The sequence below is a fragment of the Triticum urartu genome, chromosome 4A (assembly GCF_056163025.1).
Source record: "Triticum urartu cultivar PI428250 chromosome 4A, HENAU_Tu73, whole genome shotgun sequence".
Classification (NCBI taxonomy): domain Eukaryota; kingdom Viridiplantae; phylum Streptophyta; class Magnoliopsida; order Poales; family Poaceae; genus Triticum; species Triticum urartu.
Genome location: NC_141876.1, coordinates 409,019,727 through 409,045,095, shown reverse-complemented (window position 1 = coordinate 409,045,095; position 25,369 = coordinate 409,019,727). Strand labels below are relative to the sequence as shown.

The 25,369-nt window shown below is 41.4% G+C and overlaps 1 long non-coding RNA gene across 1 annotated transcript; it reads left to right on the top strand.

The window, feature by feature from the left end:
• The first annotated feature begins 3,671 nt into the window (after positions 1-3,671).
• Positions 3,672-4,661, top strand: LOC147975999 (uncharacterized). Its single transcript, XR_015602102.1, has 2 exons — positions 3,672-4,114; positions 4,331-4,661. It is a non-coding gene; the product is annotated as an uncharacterized LOC147975999 (long non-coding RNA).
• Positions 4,662-25,369: the final 20,708 nt, after the last annotated feature.

The following is a 25,369-nucleotide window of genomic DNA, read 5'->3' as shown; positions in this document are numbered from 1 at the left end:
AACCACCACTGGGTCGTCCCTTTATATGCACAGGTTGATGCCCGGTGGTCCATAGATTCCTGGCTGGCTCATAAACAAGTCTGGCTCGGTATCTCCTCTTTCCTATCTTACAATACAAGTCATACTCATATGGCGGTTTATATTTATGGGCCCTAATCTGCCTTCGGGCCTTGGGCCTTATTACTAAGTCTCCTTCGTAAGTCGTCATCCTCTTATGTCTTCATGGGCTTTAATATTGGTAATCATCACGAGTATAACCCGGCCCCTCCTGGGCGGTTTATCCTCAATAGTTATATCCCCAGCACTACCCCTCCTGTCACAAAGTGAGGACACCACAAGATTGAACCTACCACGAAGCACCTCTCCCACTAAAGATAAATCAATCTAGTTAGCCAAACCAAACGGATATATCAGAGAGAAATACAAAGCTATAAACAATCACAAATAATAAAGTTCAGAAATAACTCAATAACTTTGGGTGAACAATCTAATCATGCACCCACAATTCATTGGATCCCAACAAACGCACCGCAAAAGATTACATCGAATCGATCTCCAAAGAGAATATTGTATTGAATACCAAAAAGAGAGAGAGCCATCTAACTACTGCTATGGACCCATATGTCTTATGGGGAACTACTCGCACATCATCAGAGGTGCAACAAGGTTGATGTGGAAGACCTCCGTGATCGACCCCCCCTCTGGCAGAGTACTGGAGGAGGCCCCCAGATGGGATCGTGGAAGGATAGAGGGTTACATCGGCGAAATAATTGTTTCGGGTCTCCCCCTAGGGGTTTCGAAATATTTCAGAATTTATAGCGCTGGAATTAGGTCAGATGGAGCCACGAGGGGCCCACGAGATATCAGGGCGTGCCATGTTGCCTTGTCGTCTCCTCGTCTGGCTTCTGGTCCCCCCAAAGCTTCTACGGTCCCTCCTGGTGTAGAAAAAATTGTCAAAAAGTTTCGTCACCTTTGGACTTCATTTGGTAGGGATTTCTGTAAAACCAAAAACATGCATAAAACAACAGCTGGCACTAGGCGCTGGGTTAATAGGTTAGTTCCCAAAAATGATAAAATTGCATATAAAGCATACAAGATTGATAATATAATAGCATGAAACAATCAAAAATTATAGATTCGTCGGAGACGTATCAAGATGCCCAACATTTTCCGCGACTGTTGGAGTTGTAGCGACTTGTACTTCATCTCCGAGGAGGCGTCCTCTTCTACTAGCGTGAAATCATGTGCCCCTCCATTACGAAGGAGGAAAGATATCGAAGCAAGTGTGGCAGAGGGCGCTAAAGTGGACGCGCCGAACAACATCTGGACATCATCCTTCTTTGCCTTCTTAGCAACTTCCTTCTTCGCCTTCTCCTGAGCCCACTGCACCCTCCGGGTATGATCTCTGCCTTTTTACGACGGTAGGGATCCCAAGGACTCAGTTGAGCGATCCTCCATAGCGCGGGTGGCCGGCGAAGCAGGCATCAATGGCTAGGATGGAAGAGGAAATTGGCAGCGCAGACATGGAGTAAGGGCAGACAAGGGCAATGATGCATATGCGGGAGAGGGAGAACAAACATGAGAGAGAGAGAGAGAGTGATGGTCAATTTGGTTGATTTGGTCCATTGAAGGTATTTGGGTGGGTCTGGCCTATTGGATTCGGCCTGGCCGACTCGTTTAGGAGCTTCCGCGCGGCTCCAAATCTGCCACACATGTGAAATGGATTTGAGCTTTGTCGGACAACCCAAACGTATGTGCTGAATTTGGAGGGCCTCATTGGATGGATTTTTTTTTTCACTCAAGGCTTATAGGGAAGAAGTGGGGGTCCGGTTGAGGATGCTATTACTGAAGTTAAAATGGTGGGGAGGCACAATCGCGGAGACAGGTGTACTAGCATGGCCTGGCGCCCCTAACATCAGAAATTTGGTACTAATTTACTCACGAACAATGCATAATTATTAATTATTTGGTTCTAAAAGTGTATTTCTCTATGCTTTGACCCTCCCTGATTTATTTTAGGGTGACGCTAGGGGCCGATCGACGAACCCAATTTCAGCTAGTTCTCGCGAGTGCGTCCGATTTGGTGGGCTCCAACCGCTGGATCCCGCACCGTACGTCATCTTCCTTCCTCGTTCCCCTTCATCGTCGAGGCTCCCTCATGTCGTCATCATCACGTTTGACGGTGACGCGCGTGTGGTCCACTTGGAAGAACCGGGGGTCGATGGTTATAGCAAATCGCATTGTATTTTCCAGCAAAATCACGCCGCCGGTCTGCCCCTACACAACAATCGTCGAAGGAAGACTGTCGCAATAAAAAAACATGCAAATATTCCTCGTCCTAGTGCCAGCATGCCGGCAGCCAGTTCCAGCTCTGTCCTGTGCTGGTTACAGCACTGCCGCTGGTGACCGTTGCAGCTCCCGGTGGAGTGTTATCGCTGGCTCGCAAGGCTGGTTGCAGCATCTCCACACAGTAGTTCTAGCATTCTACAGTACTGGTTCCAGCATCGACACGATATGGCGACCCTGGTCGCAGCATCTCGGCGTTCCAGCATCCTACATGTCGATTCTAGCATAAGCACACACCGGGTCTAGTATCGAACGTCGGTTTGTTGCATCGTTGCGCTCGCCGGTTCTAGCATCGCCCCGCTTGCCGTTTGCAACACACTGTGCGGTGGTTGTAGCATCCTTGTGTGCCACTCCCAACACCGCATCTCACTAGTTGTAGCACCCAAAAAATGGCATGCTGGCGTCACCCGCCGGTGAGCTGTCGTTTGTGGTAGTGCGTGACGCCATCGCCCCATAGTAGCTCACAACACGTCGCCGCCATCGATTGACCACCATCGTGGAATCAGGATCACCATCGCCCTGACAGGACGGGCATCGGCCTCGTCGTTGCCATGCAACCCCGCCCCACGGCACCGGAATCAACGAGCTCGCGCGCGCGTCCTCTTTACTTCTTCGACGGGACGTCTGGCAACAATGTATGGTTGGTCTCGTGTAGTCAGGGTGGGGACGATGCCACAACGTGCGAGATCACGAGATGGCCATGATCGAGCAAGGGAGAAAGCGGATGTGAAGACGATAATCTCACATGCTCGATCGTGAAAAGGTAAGACAGAAAAGAGGAAGGCGGTGTGCAAGCCTAGACTCATGCATCATGGGAGGCGACATGCGCAACGCTTGGGCGGTCGGTCGAAGCAAAATGTTTACACTATCCTATATATCTAAATAGTTAATCTTCGTTACCTATCTTAACATGCACAAATACCACGTCATCAGAAACCCATCACAATATGCATGAGAAAAAGTTTCTCATTATGATCTCATGCATAAACCCCACCTCATGACCCATGCCACCACATCAAAGGTTCACTCAACATGCATGAAATTTTTTTTCATTATATTTATGCCACTTACATTCAAAATATTTTTGGACTACACAATAATCAAATACAACACATAACAATTATTTGAAATTTAATTTACATTTTATTAATTCAATTATGTGTGTTTTATAAATATACTGTAATCGCTTCCCTAGTTTTAACAGCACTCGGCCCCGATCAAACTTTTGGGCTCCGCCAATTGGGAGGCGACCGGGGCTTTGAACGGGCACTAGGACCCATGCGAGCGGAGCGGATGCAAGCGTGAGGACTGAGGAAACGGGAAGGGACGTTGGAGTGGAGACCAGAGAGGGGCGAGCGAAGGAGGCGGGCGCGGCTGGTCCGGCGAGAAGTTGCTGACAAGCGGCTCAGGTCTACGAGTTTGTGGTGGAAGTGAGAGCACCTTTAACCGCCACCAGTCAACCCAACTAACTACCAGAGCAGTTAACACGATCCTGTTATTCGGATAACCCCGAGAGCTGTGACGATCCGCGCATTCTTCTCTCTTTCACCTCTCATCAGCAGCTATGCCCTCCCTTCTATTTAAACGCATAGGTTTCTGGTGTTGAGATCCAGGGTGACAATACTGTGAGTTCCGGGCAAAAAAAAAATCTCCGTTTTGACATTCCACATTCAGTACACTCCTGGAGTGTTAGATATGGATAGAAGACAGGCAACCACGTGCATCCTCTTGCTAATCCTGTTACTTGGTAATTTTGCTTCCGCAGCAGGTTCGTGTTCCGGATCTCCGTTTATCTGACTATACAGTATTATTACGGTGTGTTTATTTGATCACAAAGTAGAGGCGCATGGTGGAATTTGAGTATTTGACGTGATTTTCTTCTTCCCCTCTGTTAAATCCCTGTCCTTCTTATCAACTGTGGTTAAACATGATGCGTGCGTAATGTGGGTTACTAATGTGTGTGTGTGCGAATTTGCTTGCGCAGACGACGACTATTGCTGGGAAGAATACAATGATAGTGCATTATGCTTTGGTTTCGTCTGCAAGGCAGAGTGCTGGATGAACTCGAAACTGGAATATGCGGGCACAAAACCAACTGTCAAGGGATACAAGTGTACGGGATCAAAACTGAAACACCGTTGTCACTGCTATTATTGTGTACCGTGGTCCAACTAGAAACATAATCTCACGTTCTTTGTTTTTTCAATCTTAGCATCATGTTTACCAGTATGTATGCTCAATGCTATCACCGCGGACAGTGTATTTAGTTCTGTCTCAGTAGGAATAAGCAATAGACGTTACTAGTTCATCCGTTATTACTCTATATATTTGCCAGTTGTCCTTTTGTGCTTCGGTGGTACCACTAATAATTTAGTTTTGCTTTGACTAATATATGTACAATGGGGTTGTTGTTACTCTGCTTCAGATCTCATTAACTTTAATGACTTTTCATCTGGTTTGTGTATCATGTTAAAGCATTTCCAACTGGACTGGGCAACCCCCCCCCCCCCCCCCCCCCACACACACACCCACCTCCGCAAACATGCCCGCGGACAAGAAACGACCACCCCTATATGACAGCCCGCGCAGTTGCACACCCTCCATTGCAGACCTTAGATGCATGTTGATCGATCATTCGTCGACACGAATACACATAATAATAAATGTAAACATAAAATTTATTCAAAGTGCATAATTCAAATCTAAAATTCAATGTTTTCCAATGTGGATTCAAATATGCTCCACAAAACTATTTTGTACTTGCGCATGTGACTGTGTATCTCGAATTTGTGTATGCATCTCTAGAAAGTTCACAACATGTTGTGCATCTTGTTTCAGCAGGTGGACATGTACCCCGGGCCTCTCAAAATAATTTGTGCAGGCTGCCTTGTCGCCTTCATATACCACAATTATGTTGTGCAAGATTACACAACAAGTCATTTCTGACACTGTGTATCCTAATACTACATCGTTGCAGCTCCACTAATAGTATCCAACGATCTTTGAGCACTTCAAGGTGCCCTCTCCACATCCTTCTTTGCAACTTCTCGCATTTGTGCAAAAAGACATCTTTTGTTACTTGGGGCTCTGGGATAGTCTTCACAAACGCCCCCCAATGAAGATATATGCCATCAACAAGGTAGTAATGCTTGGTGTAGCCGTGCCCATTGACAATGTACTTGCACATCGAAGCATTTCCATCACAAAGTCCCCTCAATGATGGAGAGCGTTGAAACACATTGATATCGTTGTGAGAACCGAGAATACCAAAGAAAGCATGTCAAATCCACAAATCTTGTGATGCCACTGCTTCAAATATGGTGGTGGTCTCTTTTGTGTGACCTTGGTACTGCCCTCGCAAACCTATCGAACAATTCTTCCATTGACAAATGCATGTAGTCGACTAAACCGTTGATACTTGGAAAAACCTCTCGATGCTCCAGTTGCAAATACCTCCTCGGCATTTAATTCTGCTATGTACTTTGGCCCAAACATCTTCACAACAACACATGGAAATCGCATCATTGCATCAAAGCACATGCTCTCTTCAATCAGGACGATCGCATCAACGACATCTCCCGTGTGAGAGAAAACCCCGGATCAAGGATCGGAAAAAAAAGACTTTTTAGGGCAGCCGATCAACTAGATTGGTGAACGAACCCTAGTTACGGGCGGTGCGGCCCCTGGTGGCGATCATGGAGATCGACCGCTCGGGGGCGGCGCTGTGGGGAAGCGGCGGCGGTGGCGGCTAGGGTTTGGACTGGGGTTAGCCTGATACCATGTAGAAGGAACAGAGAGGGATTTTGTGGAATCGATGTTTATTACTTGAGTTTCTTGTGCATATATATAGGAGTACATCATCAACTTGTAGAAATAAATCCTAATCTACTCTATACTTTTTAATAGTCACGACACTCAACAGGGGAATAGCCTGCAGCTCTTATGTGTGTTGTCACGCAGCTGGACAACCGAAACTCTCAAAGACGTTTGAAAATGGTTTAGTTTCCACGACGCTGCAGGCTTTCCGCTTGCAGGCATGCATCGCCGCACAGAAACTTGCACATGGAGATCGATGATCGTGAGCGTTGAAAACTTTGCCCAACTGCTCCATCTCAAGCCCTAGTTAGAAGGACATGCTGGAAGAAACTGTTGCGGCCATGATGGTTCCTTCAGGCCTATGTCAATGATGGATACTAGTAGTGACTCATACATAATCCTGATGTGTTCTAGTTTAATCATTAGCATCCCGTCAGCCTTTCATTCCCTTGTAGTGGAGAGAATGTAAAGGGGTGCTTCATAGACTTTGGATACCACAGCACTTGATCACTTCCTCCCACTAACACACCTACTGCACTAATCAGATTCTAGATCAGCGTGCACTTATAGCTGTGACAACTTTGACACAAGAAGTTTTCCAGCAGTCAGCGACAAATCCTGAAATTCTTACGAGCCAATGACTGAAGAAACATGGAAGTGCAGTACACATCATGTACAGTACCAAATGGAAACGCAACCTAATTAACGATCGGCCCTAGGAACTTGGATGTACTGTACTTTTCATTTTTCAGCGATGCCACTACTGCTGGTTTGATCAATAGGTTTGAGACTTTTTTTTTCTTAAAAAACCTAGTAAGTACTCCTCATGTGGAGTATAATACAGAGGTGAGAACGCGATAATAGAAAAGCAATAGGGTGCGATGTGCTCTATTATTATGAAGGCATCGTGATATCATTATGTGGTAATCAACCACTATCGCAGCATGATGGTTTACTTGAATTTTCAGCTACGTCAGGTACCACCCTGTTACAATACTCCTCATGATGGTTTACTTGCTGTGACTTGCTGTGTCTAATTCTCGTCCACTTGGCCCTTTCTAACAGCACTTTGAATAGAATATGAACGTGCCGGTGGATGTAGTTGAAATGTTGTTTCAAAATACAGTAGTATTCTCTGCCAATAAATAAAGTGTAAGTATGGATAATACTGTATATCTGTCTCTCCCTGCAAAAAAAAAATTACTGTATATCTGTCTCAGCCTCCTTTCTAAGAAAAAAAAAGTCTGTCCCTTTTGCTTTGCTATGTCTTGGCTAATTAAGAACACACTACACTTATTCCTTAGGACTAGGTCAATGGCTATTAAGCACTAGACCGGTTCAAAGCTAGGGTCGGGCCGGGATCCGGGCTAGGCTTGCCAAAGCCCGAAAACAAAATCCCAAGCCCAAGCCCGGCCTAAAACTTGTGAACAGTGCACTTTTCCATTAAAATAATCAATTTTCTGGTATTTGAACATATTAGTATACCTATTTTAAATTAAATAATTATTCTAGTGACTTTCGGGCTTAGTTCGGGCTTTCAGGCAGAAAAGTTGAACCTGAGCCCAGCCCGGATGCCAGGATTTCAGACTCGGGCCGCCGAGCTGAGCTGTCGATGCACATGTCTACTTGGCACGTAATATATAAAAGTCAAGAAGACTTTAAGTCTTTCAGCTGGCAACTCAGAAAGAAATGAAAGCCCCTTTCCATGGACATCCTTGTTTGGTGTTGCATGATTGATGTTGACTTTCCAAGCTGCAAATTTCAAGCCCCAGATGTTGCTTGCTCTTTCATGTTTCAACTATGAACCCACCTGATATTCCAATGTACAGGAACCTTGTAAACAACTCCCTCTGTTTTGTTTTCGAAGGAATAGGGAAAGTTTGTTTTTAACATTTTTCCTTAGAAAAGAAGGGTCTGGTTCCCAATCATCTGGCCCTCCTCCTCTGTCCTTTTGAGGGCCCTTCTCCTCTAAAAGTAACTCTAGTAGAGGGGGCAGACTTACGGAGGACGGGGGCATTGGAGCCCTTTTTTCAAATGATTCAAAAATCATATTTCCAAGTTTCAAAAAAATTGAAAAAAAATCTGTGAAAAATATACATATTCGCAACGGGTCTACAATTTTTTGTTAAAAAATATTATCATTTGCAAGTTGCACAAAAAAATTCCCGGCCGAACCACAAAATTTTGTTTGCTCATTTTCATGTACGTATTGGTATTTTTCTATGCCACGTATGAGTGTATATTTTTATGAACATTTTCTTGACCATGTTATATATGTATTTGTGTCTGTACAAAAGATTCATTTTTTCTTTGCGTTGTGGAAATATGTTTTTTAGACAAGTCCTCCAATGAGCCCATCCACCATCATGCATTTCCGCTCTAGTAGAGTCTTGTAACCGTAGCTTCACTTACATGTATGGAGCACGCTTCATAATTTTTCGTAGGCTATGGAGGTTGTGCGTAAAACATTGTCATAATGCGGCCTTCATAGTTTTTCTATTTTGTTCCATCCTATTCTACTACTCAGATTTAGATCAAATAATTTTACAAACCATAAACCTGAATACAACAAATAATCCAACGAAACAAAAAATTTAACTACTAATAAATGAAATAAACACACTATATCTCAGCTAGCTTCCATTAACGCCTCATGAGGTCTTCAAACACCTCGTCATGAGAGGACCGGTCTTTAATCTTTCGGTACACCTCAAGAAATGCTTGAATGCGCTATGTGTGTGTAAGAGGCTTGGTGGTTGTGCCAACATTTTCGTATTCCATGGGGCTTGGCATATTCCTCTCATCCTGGATGATCATGTTTTGTAGGACCATCCTACATTTCATGATCTTTGCCAAGAGTCCCTTGTTCCAATAACTAGGAGGACCGCGAATGGTTGCAAATCTAGCTTGCAACACTCCAAACGTTCTCTCAATGTCCTCTTCATGTTGCTTCTTGCAACTTTGAGAGATGATTATGTTTCTTGGTCACGGGATTTAAAAATATCTTCACAGATGTTGACCAAGATGGGTAGATGCCATCGGTAAATAGTAGCCTTGATCATACTGATGGTCATTCACTACTGCATATGCGAACAACACTGACCCCTCATCAATGACCGACCAATTTGGGAGAGTCACTAATGAGAGTCATCAGTGCCCAGCCACTCCAAAGGCGTCACTGATGACAATCATCATTCCCCCCCCCCCTAGTGTATAGATAGGTCACTTATGACTCAGAGTCAACGGTAACCCATTCTGTAACATTTGGTGGGTCACTGATGACACGTGGTCACTTACCGGTCGGTTTACAAAGTGGTCATTGTTGACATGTACCGCTGACCAACCATTTCATATGTGGGGTCATTGATGACACATCAACACTAAACGACCAATCTTAGGGATCAGTCACTTGTTGAGTCATATGTATCACTTACTTTTGGTGGACTTATTTCAGTTGATATTTCTTTCCATTTCTTGGATAAGCCCTGAACATAGACTCAAGAAAACAAATAAAAATTTTCACTCAATTTTGCCAACAATTTCATGTAATTGTTATTTAAATTATAATTATATCCACTAAACGTTTATAAATGCACTAAATGACTTAAATATTGCAAACAAACCCTGCAATATGCTAAATTTTGGCATGGAACATGTTGCTATGTTAAGTTTAGAACAAATTTCGATGGCGATGGATGAAAGCGGTCGCTTTGCCTTCAAACCCGATATATTCCCTCTCGAAATCACGATTCCTCCATGTAGTTTTGTGTCACCCTAAGTTATAATTGCTACATGATGAATATTATCCAACATAATTATCATCACCGATCCAATGCCTACGAGCTTTTTACATATTGATCTTTGCTAAGTTACCTTTGCCATTGCTGCTGTTACAATCACTATAAAACTGCTACTCTTACTGTTACTATTGTAACTGTTACCGTTACTATCATACTACTTTGCTACTAAATACTTTGTTGCAGATATTAAGTCTTTCAGGTGTGGTTGAATTGACAATTCATCTGCTAGTACTTGCGAATATTCTTTGGCTCCCTTTGTGTCGAATCAATAAAGTTGGGTTGAATACTCTACCCTCGAAAACTGTTGCGATCTCCTATACTTGTGGGTTATCAAAGAATACAAAGTACTCCAAAATCTAGGTCCAAGGGGTTCCCTCACATAGAGGAGAAAGTGATTGGTGGAAACGTAGATCTAGATCTCCTCTCTCTTTTCCCTCAAAAACTAGCAACAGTCATTGGAGGGATTAAGAGATAGCAAGCTCGAAGAAGGTCAACAATGGGGTAAGAATACGAGCTCAAAGGATAGAAACCATTGGGGAAGAAGACCCCTTTTATAGGTGGGGAAAAATCCAACCGTTATGCCTTCGGCCCGTGCATAAGCGGTAGTACCGCTCGGGCGAACGGTACTTTCGCTGGCATGGAAATTTCAGCACTGCGCGTTCAACTAAACAAGTCAGGGAGGCGGTTACCCCTCCCACCAGCGGTACTACCGCGTAGTGTTGAGCGAGCAGGTGAGATGACGGTAGTAGAGTAAAACAGTGCGGTAGTGCCGCACGAAGCGGTACTACTGCCCATTACTGCCGCTCTACTTTCGCCCGAAGGGCAGAGCAATACAGAAGGCATAAAACAAGCGGTACTTCAAGCGGTTCAGAAACAACGGTAGTTCCGCCGGAGCGGTACTACCGCTTATATGCCTCAAGTATGCCCAAGCGAGCAGATGGATGCAGGAAAACACGAACTGCCATAACTTCTGCAAATGAGCTCCGAATAGAGCAAACTCAAGCTTGTTGGATAGATGACGACAAGTACTATCCAAACAGCAACTTCTTATAGTGAGAAGAGGCAGTAGAAAAATGCCAATGATATAGAGATGTGAAATCTCTATGAATGAAGAACCAACAAAAACCTCAACATCGAAAACATCATAGAAGATGCATGTGAAATTCATTTTCGATGAACTCGAGCTTGTCATGAAGATGACCATAAGCTTCAAATCTCACAGGGAGAAACACCAAACAAGAACCAAAAAAGATGATGCAAGAATGCAATGGTTTGAGCTCTCTATGAACGATGCGATCAAGCTACCACTTGAGAGCCCCCTTGAAAGTACGACAATCGATCCTATAACCTGGTCTCCCAACTACCATCATGAGACTGGTAAAATAGAAAATCTATCAAGGGAAAGCATTTGCCTTGCACAAAGTCCACTTAAGCTAGATGATGACGATCTTGACTTCCTTAAGTTGGACCACCTTCCTTGGTTGTGTTGGCTCGATGAAGACTACTTGATTGCTTCCCCATACTCCACTATGGGTGAGCCACTCTTCGGCATATCCTCACAAGTCCATTGTCACCAAAATGGACGGCAAGCTTCAATCATGATCTCTTCGTGATAATCCATTTGAACTTGCACTCTGCAACCTTGATGATGATCACCACTTGATGTCATCCTCCATGGGTTGTATTAGATCTTCCTCCTGATGTAAGCCTATAAAAACACACCTAACCCCACATAGAACTCTTACGTAGAACACGAGTTAGTACACAAAGCGTAATGAACAATGCTTACCATACCATGGGATCACCAATATTATACGCTTTGTGTGTTGATCAAGTTGAATCACTCTCTATACTTAGTCTTGATCAACCTTGAATCTTTCCAACGCTCTTCATTAGGATGATGTCTTAAAGGTAAACATGAATGTTCACACAATTTTCTTCTTCAAGACATGCTACAATAAGCTCAACTCTCACATGACCAATATTTGGATAATTTCTTGAAAGCACCTTGGCCAACACATAAACTCCTTGAAACCAACAAATTGACTTCAAGAAAAGCCTATGGACAAATCCTACGAATATAACTCAAGCAACCATTAGTCCATAGAGAATGTCATAAATTAACAAAATCACACATGGGGGCACCACATGTTCTTTCACTAAGGGTGTCAGATTTTTATCCCTAAAAATCCAACTTCAGATGTATACTGGGGTTCTAATATATGAGAGTTAATGTTCCCCGACAAGTGCGGCGGGCAAACACATATCATTCCCGCCCCTGGCGCGCTATGGGTCGGCCCAATGCGGGGCATCACTTCTTTTCTTCACTTTTTCCGTTTCTCTTTTCCCTTCTTTATTTTTCATGAAATTTAAAGAAATATGAAAGCATATTCACGAATACAAAAAATCATGAATTTGAAAAATGTTTGTGATTTTATAACATGTTCCTAATTTTGAAAATTGTTCGTGCATACAAAAAATGTTAGTGGATTTGGAAAATGTTCACGAATTCAAAAAAATATTTGTGATTTTAAAACATGTTCAAGATTTTGAAAAGTGTTTGTGAATTTAAAAAAATATTCATGAATTCAAAAAATGTTCATAAATTCAGAATATGTTTAGGATTTTAAAAAATATTCATGATTTTCAAAAACAGCCACGGATTTGAAAAAAATGTTTATGAATTCAAAAAATATTTGCAAAATTAAAAAAATACCACGAATTTGGAAATTATATTTAATAATTTAAAAAATTGATCACAAATTTTAAAAATGTTCTAAATTCAGAAATGTTCTTCATTTTGAAAAATATTCACGAATTTTACTTTTTTACTAATTAAGAAAATGTTCACAGATACAAAGGGTGCTCATCGATTTCAGAACATGTTCTAGCATTTGAAAAGTTTGTCGAATTAAAAAATATTTCAAGAATTTATAAATCCTTTAAATTTAATAAAGTGTTCACATATACAGAAAATCCCGAATTCAAAAAATATATTAGTGAATGATTAAAAAGAAAGATGAAAAAGTATAACGAACGAAGAGAAAAATGTAAAAACAACAATAAAATAAAACCATAAAAAACAACCGAAAAGAAACACAGAAAATGGAAAGGAAAACACAGTTCAAAATGTGCAACTCCTCTGTGCAGAAACCAACAACACGTAGACGAACAGAGGACCCGCGATTGGGCCGGCTCACGAAAGCGCGGCTTAAAAATTGACAGAAACAACCGAGACGATGCCAAGAAGCGAATACACGATGTTGGGATCCTGAACCTATGCCACTAACCACTGGAGGCCACGGCTACTGCTGCATAAGGGAAATGTGAGTATTCTAAGTTCTCACCTAAGCCCACATTTATAAAAATCTTTACACATTTTCAAATGCTTCTTGAAAATTTAGACATAAAATTCAAATGCCGAATATCGTTTCAGAAACTAATGTGATATTTGGAATTCCATATCTTTTTCATTCTGCATTTTTTGAATTTTAATAAATTGTGAAATCCCAAACATTTTTTTAATCTGTGAACAATTTTGGAAAACTGAAACAATTTTCGAAATTCCAAACAAGTTTGAAAACTAAAATCCGTGAATATTTTTTATATGCAAACATCGTTTGAATCTGTGTTTTTTTAAGATAACTTTTTTTTTGGAAAGATGAACAATCTTTGAAAAAATGGAACACATTTTGAAATTCGAAACAAAATTGAAAAAATGAGAACAAAAATTAACATGGTAAACAATGATTGAAAACATGAACAAATTTTGAAAACACGAGCAATCGGAACACACTTTGAAATTCTTTTTTTTTGAAAAAAGAGAACAAAAGTTAACATTCCAAACAATTTTTCAGAACAAAAATAGACATTGTAAACAATTTTTGGAAACCCAATTTTTTTTATAAAACACGATTTTTTGGGGATATCATAACATTTTTTAAAATTTATGAACAATATTTGAATTTGTGAACAAATTTTAGAAACCAAATCATTTTTTTATTCTATTCTATTTTGAATTTTGAACATTTTTTGAATTCCCAATCTAAAATTGAAAACAGGAACAGTTTTCAGAAATTTTATACAATTTGTTTAAGGTTGCAATCATTTTTCAATTTCTGAACACTTTTAAAAAAGGAAAATACACTTGAAAAAAGGAAAAGAACAACGCAGAAACAGGAAAAAGAAAAAGAAAAATAAAAAAGAAGAGGAATAAACAATAGAAAGCTGAAAGAACCAGAAAAGAAAGGACAGAGGAAAGAAACGGTTGGATGCACTATGTATACCTGGAAGTGGGCCAGCCCATGTTGGTCGCTCGCATCGCTGCTCTGTGTGATTGGTCGACAGTTTGCCGCAGCGAGCGGCAAATGGGGAAATAGGAATGGCACTAACATATGGCCTTAGGCCTTTTCACCAAGAAAAACAAAAAAGTAACATGTCTTCAAAGCAATTTCGTACTAGGAGAGATGGACTTTCAGGGCCAGTTCTTTTCGCCCTATAATTTTGGAGAATTACGATTCTGGAAACTGCCCATAGAATTGTTTCTTTTCTGTAATTCTAGCCTGTGATTGTTGTACTATGAGCTATGTGTTGAAATGTCTGTAACGCCCCTAGATTATTATTTTTTTGCTAATCACATGTTTGCACCATCCAGTACATGTCATTAATCACATGTTTGCATCATCCAAAGCAACATACAAATTAACAGATGGCATACAGTAGCAATCAAGACAAGCATACAGTATCAATCAAAAGAGGCGACGGCAGCGTGTCCTGTTGCAGGGCACGGCTTGGACGGGGTGGCGTGGCCGACTGGAGGTGGAGGAAAGGGGCGGCCGGGCGGGGAGGAGTCGAGGAGAAGGGGTGGCCGGCCTGGGGCGGTGTTGTAGGGGCCTCCCACCGGCGCGTCCTGATACATCTTCATCGTATCTACTTTTCCAAACACTTTTGCCCTTATTTTGGACTCTAACCTGCATGATTTGAATGGAACTAATCCGGACTGCCGTTGTTTTCAGCATAATTGCCATGATGTTATTTTTGTGCAGAAATAAAGTTCTCGGAATGACCTGAAAATTAACAGAGAATATTTTTGGAATATATAAAAATACTGGAGAAAGAATCAAGGCCAGGGGGCCCACACCCTGTCCACGAGGGTGGGGGGCGCGCCCCCTGCCTCGTGGGCCCCCTGGTGCTCCACCGATCTCAACTCCTACTCTATATATTCACGTTCGGGGAGAAAGAAATCAAAGAGAAGAATTCATCGCGTTTTACGATACGGAGCCGCCGCCAAGCCCTAATCTCTCTCGGGAGGGCTGAACTGGAGTCCGTTCGGGGCTCCGGAGAGGGGAACCTTCGCCATCGTCATCATCGACCTTCCGCCATCACCAATTTCATGATGCTCACCGCCGTGCGTGAGTAATTCCATCGTAGGCTTGCTGGATGGTGATGGGTTGAATGTGATTTATCATGTAATCGAGTTAGTTTTGTTAGGGTTTGATCCCTAGTATCCATTATGTTCTGAGATTGATGTTGCTATAACTTTGCTATGTTTAATGCTTGTCTCCAGGTGATACGTCTCCAACGTATCTGTAATTTTTGATTGCTCCATGTTATTATATTATCTATTTTGGATGTTAATGGGTTTATTTTTACACTTTTATATTATTTTTGGGACTAACCTATTAATGGGAGGCCTAGCCCAAATTGCTGTTTTTTTGCCTATTTTAGAGTTTCACCGAAAAGGAATATCAAACGGAGTCCTAACGGAATGAAACATTCGGGAGCGTTATTTTTTGAATAAACGTTATCCAGGAGACTTGGAGTGGACGTCAAGAAACAATCGAGGAGGCCACGAGGCAGGGGGCGCGCCCACCCCCTGGGCATGCCCTCCACCCTCGTGGGCCCCTCGTTGCTCCACCGACCTATTTCTTCCTCCTATATATATCCATATACCCCGCAAACATCCAGGAGCACCACGAAACCCTATTTCCACCGCCGCAACCTTCTGTACCCAAGAGATCCCATCTTGGAGCCTTTTTCGGAGCTCCACCGGAGGGGGCATTGATCACGGAGGGCCTCTACATCAACTCCATGGCCCCTCCGATGGTGTGTGAGTAGTTTACTTTAGACCTTCGGGTCCATAGCTAGTAGCTAGATGGCTTCTTCTCTCTCTTTGGATCTCAATACAAAGTTCTCCTCGGCTCTCTTGGAGATCTATTCAATGTAATCTTCTTTTGCGGTGTGTTTGTCGAGATCCGATGAATTGTGGGTTTATGATCAAGTTTATCTATGAACAATATTTGAATCTTCTCTGAATTCTCTTATGTATGATTGGTTTATCTTTGCAAGTCTCTTCGAATTATCAGTTTGGTTTTGCCTACTTGATTGATCTTTCTTGCAATGGGAGAAGTGCTTAGCTTTGGGTTCAATCTTGCGGTGCTCGATCCCAGTGACAAAAAGGGAACCGACACGTATTGTATTGTTGCCATCGAGGATAAAAAGATGGGGTTTACATCATATTGCATGAGTTTATCCCTCTACATCATGTCATCTTGCTTAAGGCTCTACTCTGTTCTTATGAACTTAATACTCTAGATGCATGCTGGATAGCGGTCGATATGTGGAGTAATAGTAGTAGATGCAGAATCATTTTGGTCTACTTGTCACGGACGTGATGCCTATATACATGATCATACCTAGATATTCTCATAATTATTCGCTTTTCTATCAATTGCTCGACAGTAATTTGCTCACCCACCGTAATACTTATACTATCTTGAGAGAAGCCACTAGTGAAACCTATGGCGTCCGGGTCTATTCTCCATCATATAAGTTTCAATCTACTTTATTTTGCAATCTTTACTTTCAATCTATATCATAAAAATACCCAAAGTATTTATCTCATTATTATCATCTCTATCAGATCTCACTCTTGCAAGTGGTCGTGAAGGGATTGACAACCCCTTTGTCGCGTTGGTTGCGAGGTTCTTATTTGTGTGTGTAGGTACGAGGTGACTCGCGCGTGGTCTCCTACTGGGTTGATACCTTGATTCTCAAAAACTGGGGGAAATACTTACGCTGCTCTACTGCATCACCCTTACCTCTTCAAGGGAAAACCAACGCAGTGCTCAAGAGGTAGCACTAGGGCCCGAGTGCCATGATTTCAGATTTGAACCTATTATGTTTTCATGAATATATATATGAGTTCTTGATCCTAACTTGCAAGTCTATAGTCACCTATTATGTGTTATGATCCTTTAACCCCGAAGTGACAATAATCGGGATACTTACCGGTGATGACCGTAGTTTGAGGAGTTCATGTATTCACTAAGTGTTAATGCTTTGGTCCAGTACTTGATACGTCCATTTTGCATAATGATTTTATATCAATATTTATTGCATTATGGGTTGTTATTACACATTATGTCACAATACTTACGCCTATTCTCTCTTATTTTACAAGGTTTACATAAAGAGGGAGAATGCCGGCAGCTGGGATTCTGAGCTGGAAAAGGAGCAAATATTAGAGACCTATTCTGCACAACTCCAAAAGTCCTGAAACTTCACGGAAGATGTTTATCAAATATATAAAAAATACTGAGAGCAAGAACTTCACCAGGGGGGCCACACCCTGCCCACGAGGGTGGGGGGCGCGCCCTACCCCCCTGGGCGCGCCCCCTACCTCGTGGGCCCCCTGGTGGCCCTCCGGTGGCCATCTTCTGCTATATGGAGTCTTTCGATGGGAAAAAATCATAAGCCATCTACTCGGACGAAACTCCGCTGCCACGAGGCGGAACCTTGGCGGAACCAATCTAGGGCTCTGGCGGAGCTGTTCTGCCGGCGAAACTTCCCTCCCGGAGGGGGAAATCATCGCCATCGTCATCACCAACGCTCCTCTCATCGGGAGAGGCAATCTCCATCAACATCTTCATCAGCACCATCTCATCTCAAAACCCTAGTTCATCTCTTGTATCCAATTCTTGTCTCCAAGTCTGGGATTGGTGCTAGTAGGTTGCTAGTAGTGTTAGTTACTCCTTGTAGTTGATGCTAGTTGGTTCAATTGGTGGAAGATCATATGTTCAGATCCTATATGCATATTAATACCCCTCTGATTATGAACATGTTTATGCTTTGTGAGTAGTTACTTTTGTTCCCGAGGACATGGGAGAAGTCTTGCTATTAGTAGGCATGCGAATTTGGTATTCGTTCGATATTTTGATGAGATGTATGTTGTCTCTCCTCTAGTGGTGTTATGTGAACGTCGACTACATGACACTTCACCATTATTTGGGCCTAGAGGAAGGCATTGGGAAGTAATAAGTAGATGATGGGTTGCTAGAGTGACAGAATCTTAAACCCTAGTTTATGCGTTGCTTCGTAAGGGGCTGATTTGGATCCATATGTTTCATGCTATGGTTAGGTTTACCTTAATACTTTTGTTGTAGTTGCGGATGCTTGTAATAGAGGTTAATCATAAGTGGGATGCTTGTCCAAGTAAGGGCAGTACCCAAGCACCGGTCCACCCACATACCAAATTATCAAAGTACCGAACGTGAATCATATGAACGTGATGAAAACTAGCTTGATAATATTCCCATGTGTCCTTGGGAGCGCTTTACATCATATAAGAGTTTGTCCAGGCTTGTCCTTTGCTACAAAAAGGATTGGGCCACCTTGCTGCACCTTATTTATTTTTGTTACTTGTTGCTCGTTACAAATTATCTTATCACAAAACTATCTGTTACCACTTATTTCAGTACTTGCAGAGAATACCTTGCTGGAAACCGCTTATCATTTCCTTCTGCTCCTCGTTGGGTTTGACACTCTTACTTATCAAAAGGACTATGATAGATCCCCTATACTTGTGGGTCATCAGTACTCTATTAAAAGGAGGCCTTAATATCCCTTAGTTTCCAATAGGACCCCGTTGCCACAGGAGGGTAGGACAAAAGATGCCATGCAAGTTCTTTTCCATAAGCACGTATGACTATATTCGGAATACATGCCTACATTACATTGATGAACTGGAGCTAGTTCTGTGTCACCCTATGTTATAACCATTGCATTAGGAATCGCATCCGACATAATTATCCATCACTGATCCATTGCCTACGAGATTTTCACATATTTGATACGTCTCCATCGTATCTATAATTTTTGATTGTTCCATGCTAATATTGTACAACTTTCATATACTTTTGGCAACTTTTTATACTATTTTTGGGACTAACATATTGATCCAGTGTCCAGTGCCAGTTCCTATTTGTTGCATGTTTTATGTTTCGCAGAAAACCCATATCAAACGGAATCCAAATGGGATAAAAACGTATGAAGATTATTTTTGGAATATTTGGAGAATATGGGAAGAAAATCAACGCGAGACGGTGCCCGAGGGAGGCACGAGGCAGGGGGGCGCCCCACCCCCTGGGCGCGCCCTTGACCCTCATGGGCCCCCCGTAAGGTGGTTAATGCCCTTCTTCGGCCGCAAGAAAGCTAATTTTCAGAAGAAAAAAATCTCGGCGAAGGTTTCGATCCAATCGGAGTTACGGATCTCCATATATATACGAAATAGTGAAAGGGCAGCACACGAGAACGCAGAAACAGAGAGAGACAAAGAGACAGATCCAATCACAGAGGGGCTCTCACCCCTCCCACGCCATGGAGGCCAAGGGCCAGAGGGGAAACCCTTCTCCCATCTAGGGAGGAGGTCAAGGAAGAAGAAGAATAAGAGGCCCCCTCTCCCCTTCTCTTCCGGTGGCGCCGGGACGCTGCCGTGGCCATCATCATCATCACCGCAATCTTCACCAACAACTTCACCGCCATCATCACCAACTCTTCCCCCCTCTATGCAGCGGTGTAACCCTTCTTTTACCCGCTGTAATCTCTACTTAAACATGATGCTCAACTCTATATATTATTTCCCAATGATGTATGGCTATCCTATGATGTTTGAGTAGATCCGTTTTGTCCTATGGGTTAATTGATGATCGTGATTGGTTTGAGTTGCATGTTTTATTATTGGTGTTGTCCTATGGTGATCTCCGTGTCGTGCAAGCGTTAGAGATTCCCGTTGTAGGGTTTGCAATATGTTCATGATTTGCTTACGGTGGGTGGCGTGAGTGATAGAAAGACATACCCGAGTAAGTAGGTTGTTTGCGTATGGGATAAAGAGGACTTGATGCTTTAATGCTATGGTTGGGTTTTACCTTAATGATCTTTAGTAGTTGTGGATGCTTGCTAGAGTTACAATCATAAGTGCATATGATCCAAGTAGAGAAAGTATGTTAGCTTATGCCTCTCCCTCAAATAAAATTGCAATAGTGATTACCGGTCTAGTTATCGATTGCCTAGGGACAAATAACTTTCTCGTAACAAAATGCTCTTTACTAAAACTAACTTAGTTGTGTCTTTATCTAAACAGCCCCTACTTTTTATTTACATGCTCTTTATTATCTTGCAAACCTATCCAACAACACCTACAAAATACTTCTAGTTTCATACTTGTTCTAGGTAAAGCGAACGTCAAGCGTGCGTAGAATTGTATCGGTGGTCGATAGAACTGGAGGGAATATTTGTTCTACCTTTAGCTCCTTGTTGGGTTCGACACTCTTACTTATCGAAAACTTTTACGATCCCCTATACTTGTGGGTTATCAAGACCTTTTTCTGGCGCCGTTGTCGGGGAGTCATAGCGTGGGGTGAATATTCTCGTGTGTGCTTATTTGCTTTATCACTTAGTAATTTTTATTTGCTGTTCTACGTTGTTCTCTATATTTAGTTATGGATATGGAACACGAAATACCAAAAAAATTAGGTTTACTTGCTACTCATGGAGATGGGGAACCTCCTAAAACCCTCGATGCTCATTATGTGAAAGAGATTATGTACTACTTTGATAATCCTGAGAAAACCCCATTCAATTATATAATGGGAGACACATTGGATCAACGTGAATACTTTAGGGATCATCGCTTGACACAAAAAGGGAAACTATTATGGGATCAAATTTATATGTTGTATTGGTATGCTAGGCAACTATGCTTGAGATATGATTATACTTGTTGCTCTAGGATGAAGGCCCCACACCTTCCCTTTTCATGCAAATTTAATGATGATAAAACCTTGGCTTCTTATGCTAATGGTATATATGATTACTATGATGTGGGACAAATAGAAGAATTTGTTGCTTTTATGGGTGCTTATGAAATTGAATCCTTATTTAAAGAGTGTGAAAATTTTGATGATTTAGTTTATAGACCTGAAAATTTAGCTATCCTTAAATATTGCTATGAGAATTATGAATTCAATTCCAATATTGATGATTTTATTGAGAGAGTCTCCGCTGTCCAAGAAGAGACTAATATTTTGCAGGAGTCTATGGAAGAAGAAATTAATGACATTGTGAGCTCATTGGATGAAAAAGATGATGAGGAGAGCGAAGAACAAAAGGAGGAAGATCGGATTAGCTACCCGTGCCCACCTTCTAATGAGAGTAACTCTCAAACTCATACATTATTTAATGTCCCTTCGTTCTTACAGAAGGATGAATGCTATGATGATTGTTATGATCCCGTTGATTCTTTTGAAATATCCCTTTTTGATGATGCTTGCTATGCTTGTGGCCGAGATGCCAATATGAATTATGCTTATGGAGATGAACTCACTATAGTTACTTATGTTAAACATGAAATTGTTGCTATTGCACCCACGCATGATAGTCCTATTATCTTTTTGAATTCTCCCAACTACACTATATCGGAGAAGTTTACCCTTATTAAGGATTATATTGATGGGTTGCGTTTTACTATTAGACATGATGATTTTGATGAATATAATATGCATGTGCTTGCTGCTCCTACTTGCAATTATTATGAGAGAGGAACTACATCTCCACCTCTCTATGTTTCCCACACGAAAAAATTGCAAGAAACTGTTTATACTATGCATTGGCCTTTACTTTGTGTGCATGAATTGTTCTTTTATGACATGCCAATGCATAGGAAGAGATTTAGACTCCGTTGTTGCATGATATATGTTACTTTGTGCTCACTACTAAATTACAAATCATTGTTAATTAAAATTGGCTTTGATATACCTTGGGATCCAGGTGGATTCATTACTTGAGCACTATATGCCTAGCTTAATGGATTTAAAGAAAGTGCTGCCAGAGAGACAACCCGAAAGTTTTAGAGAGTCATTTATTTATGTTGTGTGCTTTTATATAGTTTTAAAACAAAACAAAAATAAATAAAGAGGGGAACCCAAAACTTCTCAAAAAGAGAAGTGAAAGTGAGATAGACAAGCATTGTGAAAGTGGGGGACGTCCTTGAACTTTGTTCATGCCCATGGAAACTTTGTGAATCTTAATCACAGAAACTTTTCAACAAAAATAATTATCCCCTTGTAAAATTCCATTGTATTATAAAAATAATGTGCCAAGGTTTGCCTTTAGGATGTTTACTTTGCTTGTTGGTTTGTATGGTGCAGGACAGAAACTTTGGCTGTAGTGCGCGATTTTACCTTTTTTACTGGAACATCAAATGGTTCTGATTCTTTTTGCACTGTCTTTATATAAAAATTGTTTATTTTCCTAATTTTGGTAGAATTTTTGGAGTACCAGAGGTATGGTGAATGTTCAGATTATTACAGAATGTTCTGTTTTAGACAGATTCAGTTTTTGATGCATAGTTTGCTTGTTTGATGAAACTATCGAATTATATCAGTGGATTAAGCCACGAAAAAGTTATTACATTAGCTACACTACAAAAACAAAATATGGATTGGTTTGCAACAGTACTTAGAGTAGTGATTTGCTTTATTATACTAACGGATCTTACCGAGTTTTATGTTGAAGTTTTGTGTGGATGAAGTGTTCGATGGTCAAGAAGGTCTCGATATGAGAAGAAGGAAGAGAGGCAAGAGCTCAAGCTTGGGGATTCCCTAGGCACCCCAAGTAAATATTAACGGAGACTCAAGCGTCTAAGCTTGGGCATGCCCCGGAAGGCATCCCTTCTTTCTTCAACAAGTATCGGTATGTTTTCGGGTTCGTTTTGTTCATGCGATATGTGCAATCTTGGAGCGTCTTTTGCATTTAGTTTTCATTTTTCTTTTAGGCACCATGCTGGTATGAGATAGTCCTTGGTTGATTTATAGAATGCTCTATGCACTTCACTTATATCTTTTGTGTATGGCTTTATAGAATGCTTCATGTGCTTCACTTATATCATTTGAAGTTTGGATTGCCTGTTTCTCTTTACATAGAAAACCGCCATTTGTAGAATGCTCTTTTGCTTCACTTATATTTGTTAGAGTGTGGACATATCTTTTGTAGAAAGAATTAAACTCTCTTGCTTCACTTATATCTATTTAGAGAGATGACAGAAACTGGTCATTTACATGGTTAGTCATAAAGTCCTACATAAAACTTGTAGATCCCTGAATATGATATGTTTGATTCCTTGCAATAGTTTTGCGATATAAAGATGGTGATATTAGAGTAATTCTAGTGGGTAGTTGTGGATTATTAGAAATACTTGTGTTGAGGTTTGTGATTCCCGTAGCATGCACGTATGGTGAACCGTTATGTGATGAAGTCGGAGCATGATTTATTTATTGATTGTCTTCCTTATGAGTGGCGGTCGGGGACGAGCGATGGTATTTTCCTACCAATCTATCCCCCTAGGAGCATGCGCGTAGTACTTTGTTTCGATGACTAATAGATTTTTGCAATAAGTATGTGAGTTCTTTATGACTAATGTTGAGTCCATGGATTATACGCACTCTCACCCTTCCACCATTGCTAGCCTCTCTAGTATCGCGCAACTTTCGCCGGTACCTTAAACCCACCATATACCTTCCTCAAAACATCCACCATACCCACCTATTATGGCATTTCCATAGCCATTCCGAGATATATTGCCATGCAACTTCCATCATCTTCATATACATGACTTGAGCATAATTGTCATATTGCTTTGCATGATCGTAAGATAGCTAGCATGATGTTTTCATGGCTTGTCCGTTTTTTGATGTAATTGCTACGCTAGATCATTGCACATCCCGGTACACCGCCGGAGGCATTCATATAGAGTCATATCTTTGTTCTAGTATCGAGTTGTAAGTAAACAAAAGTGTGATGATCATCATTATTAGAACATTGTCCCATGTGAGGTTATCAAAATAAAAGAGGCCAAAGAAGCCCAAATAAAAAAAGGCCAAAGAAGCCCACAAAAAAATAAGAAAACAAAAAAAATGAGAGAAAAAGAGAGAAGGGGCAATGTTACTATCCTTTTACCACACTTGTGCTTCAAAGTAGCATCATGTTCTTCATATAGAGAGTCTCTTGAGTTATCACGTTCATATACTAGTGGGAATTTTCATTTTAGAACTTGGATTGTATATTCCGATGATGGGCTTCCTCAAATGCCCGAGGTCTTCATGAGCAAGCAAATTGGATGCGCACCCACTTAGTTTTCAGTTTGAGCTTTCATACACTTACAGCTCTTAGTGCATCCGTTGCATGGCAATCCCTACTCCTCGCATTGACATCAATTGATGGGCATCTCCATAGCCCGTTGATTAGCCGCGTCGATGTGAGACTTTTTGTCATCTCCACACAACCCCCACCATCATATTCTATTCCACCCATAGTGCTATGTCCATGGCTCACGCTCATGTATTGCGTGAAAGTTGAAAAGGTTTGAGAACGTCAAAAGCATGAAACAATTGCTTGGCTTGTCATCGGGGTTGTGCATGATTTGAATATTTTGTGTGGTGAAGATGGAGCATAGTCAGACTATATGATTTTGTAGGGATAACTTTCTTTGGCCATGTTATTTTGAAAATACATGATTGCTTTATTAGTATGCTTGAAGCATTATTATCTTAATGTCAAATGATAGACTATTGCTTTGAATCACTCGTGTCTTAATATTCATGCCATGATTAGATTACATGATTAAGATTATTCTAGGTAGCATTCCACATCAAAAAATATCTTTTTTATCATTTACCTACTCAAGGACGAGCAGGAATTAAGCTTGGGGATGCTGATACGTCTCCGTCGTATCTATAATTTTTTATTGTTCCATGCCAATATTCTACAACTTTCATATATTTTTGGCATCTTTTTATACTATTTTTGGGACTAACATATTGATCCAGTGCCCAGTGCCAGTTCCTGTTTGTTGCATGTTTAAAGTTTCGCAGAAAACCCATATCAAAGAGAATCCAAACAGGATAAAAACAGACGAATATTTTTTTTTGGAATATTTGGAGAATATGGGAAAAACTCAACGCGAGACGGTGCCCGAGGGAGGCACGAGGCAGGGGGGTGCCCCACCCCCTGGGCGCGCCCCTGACCCTTGTAGCCCCCCCGTAAGGCGGTTAATGCCCTTCTTCGGCCGCAAG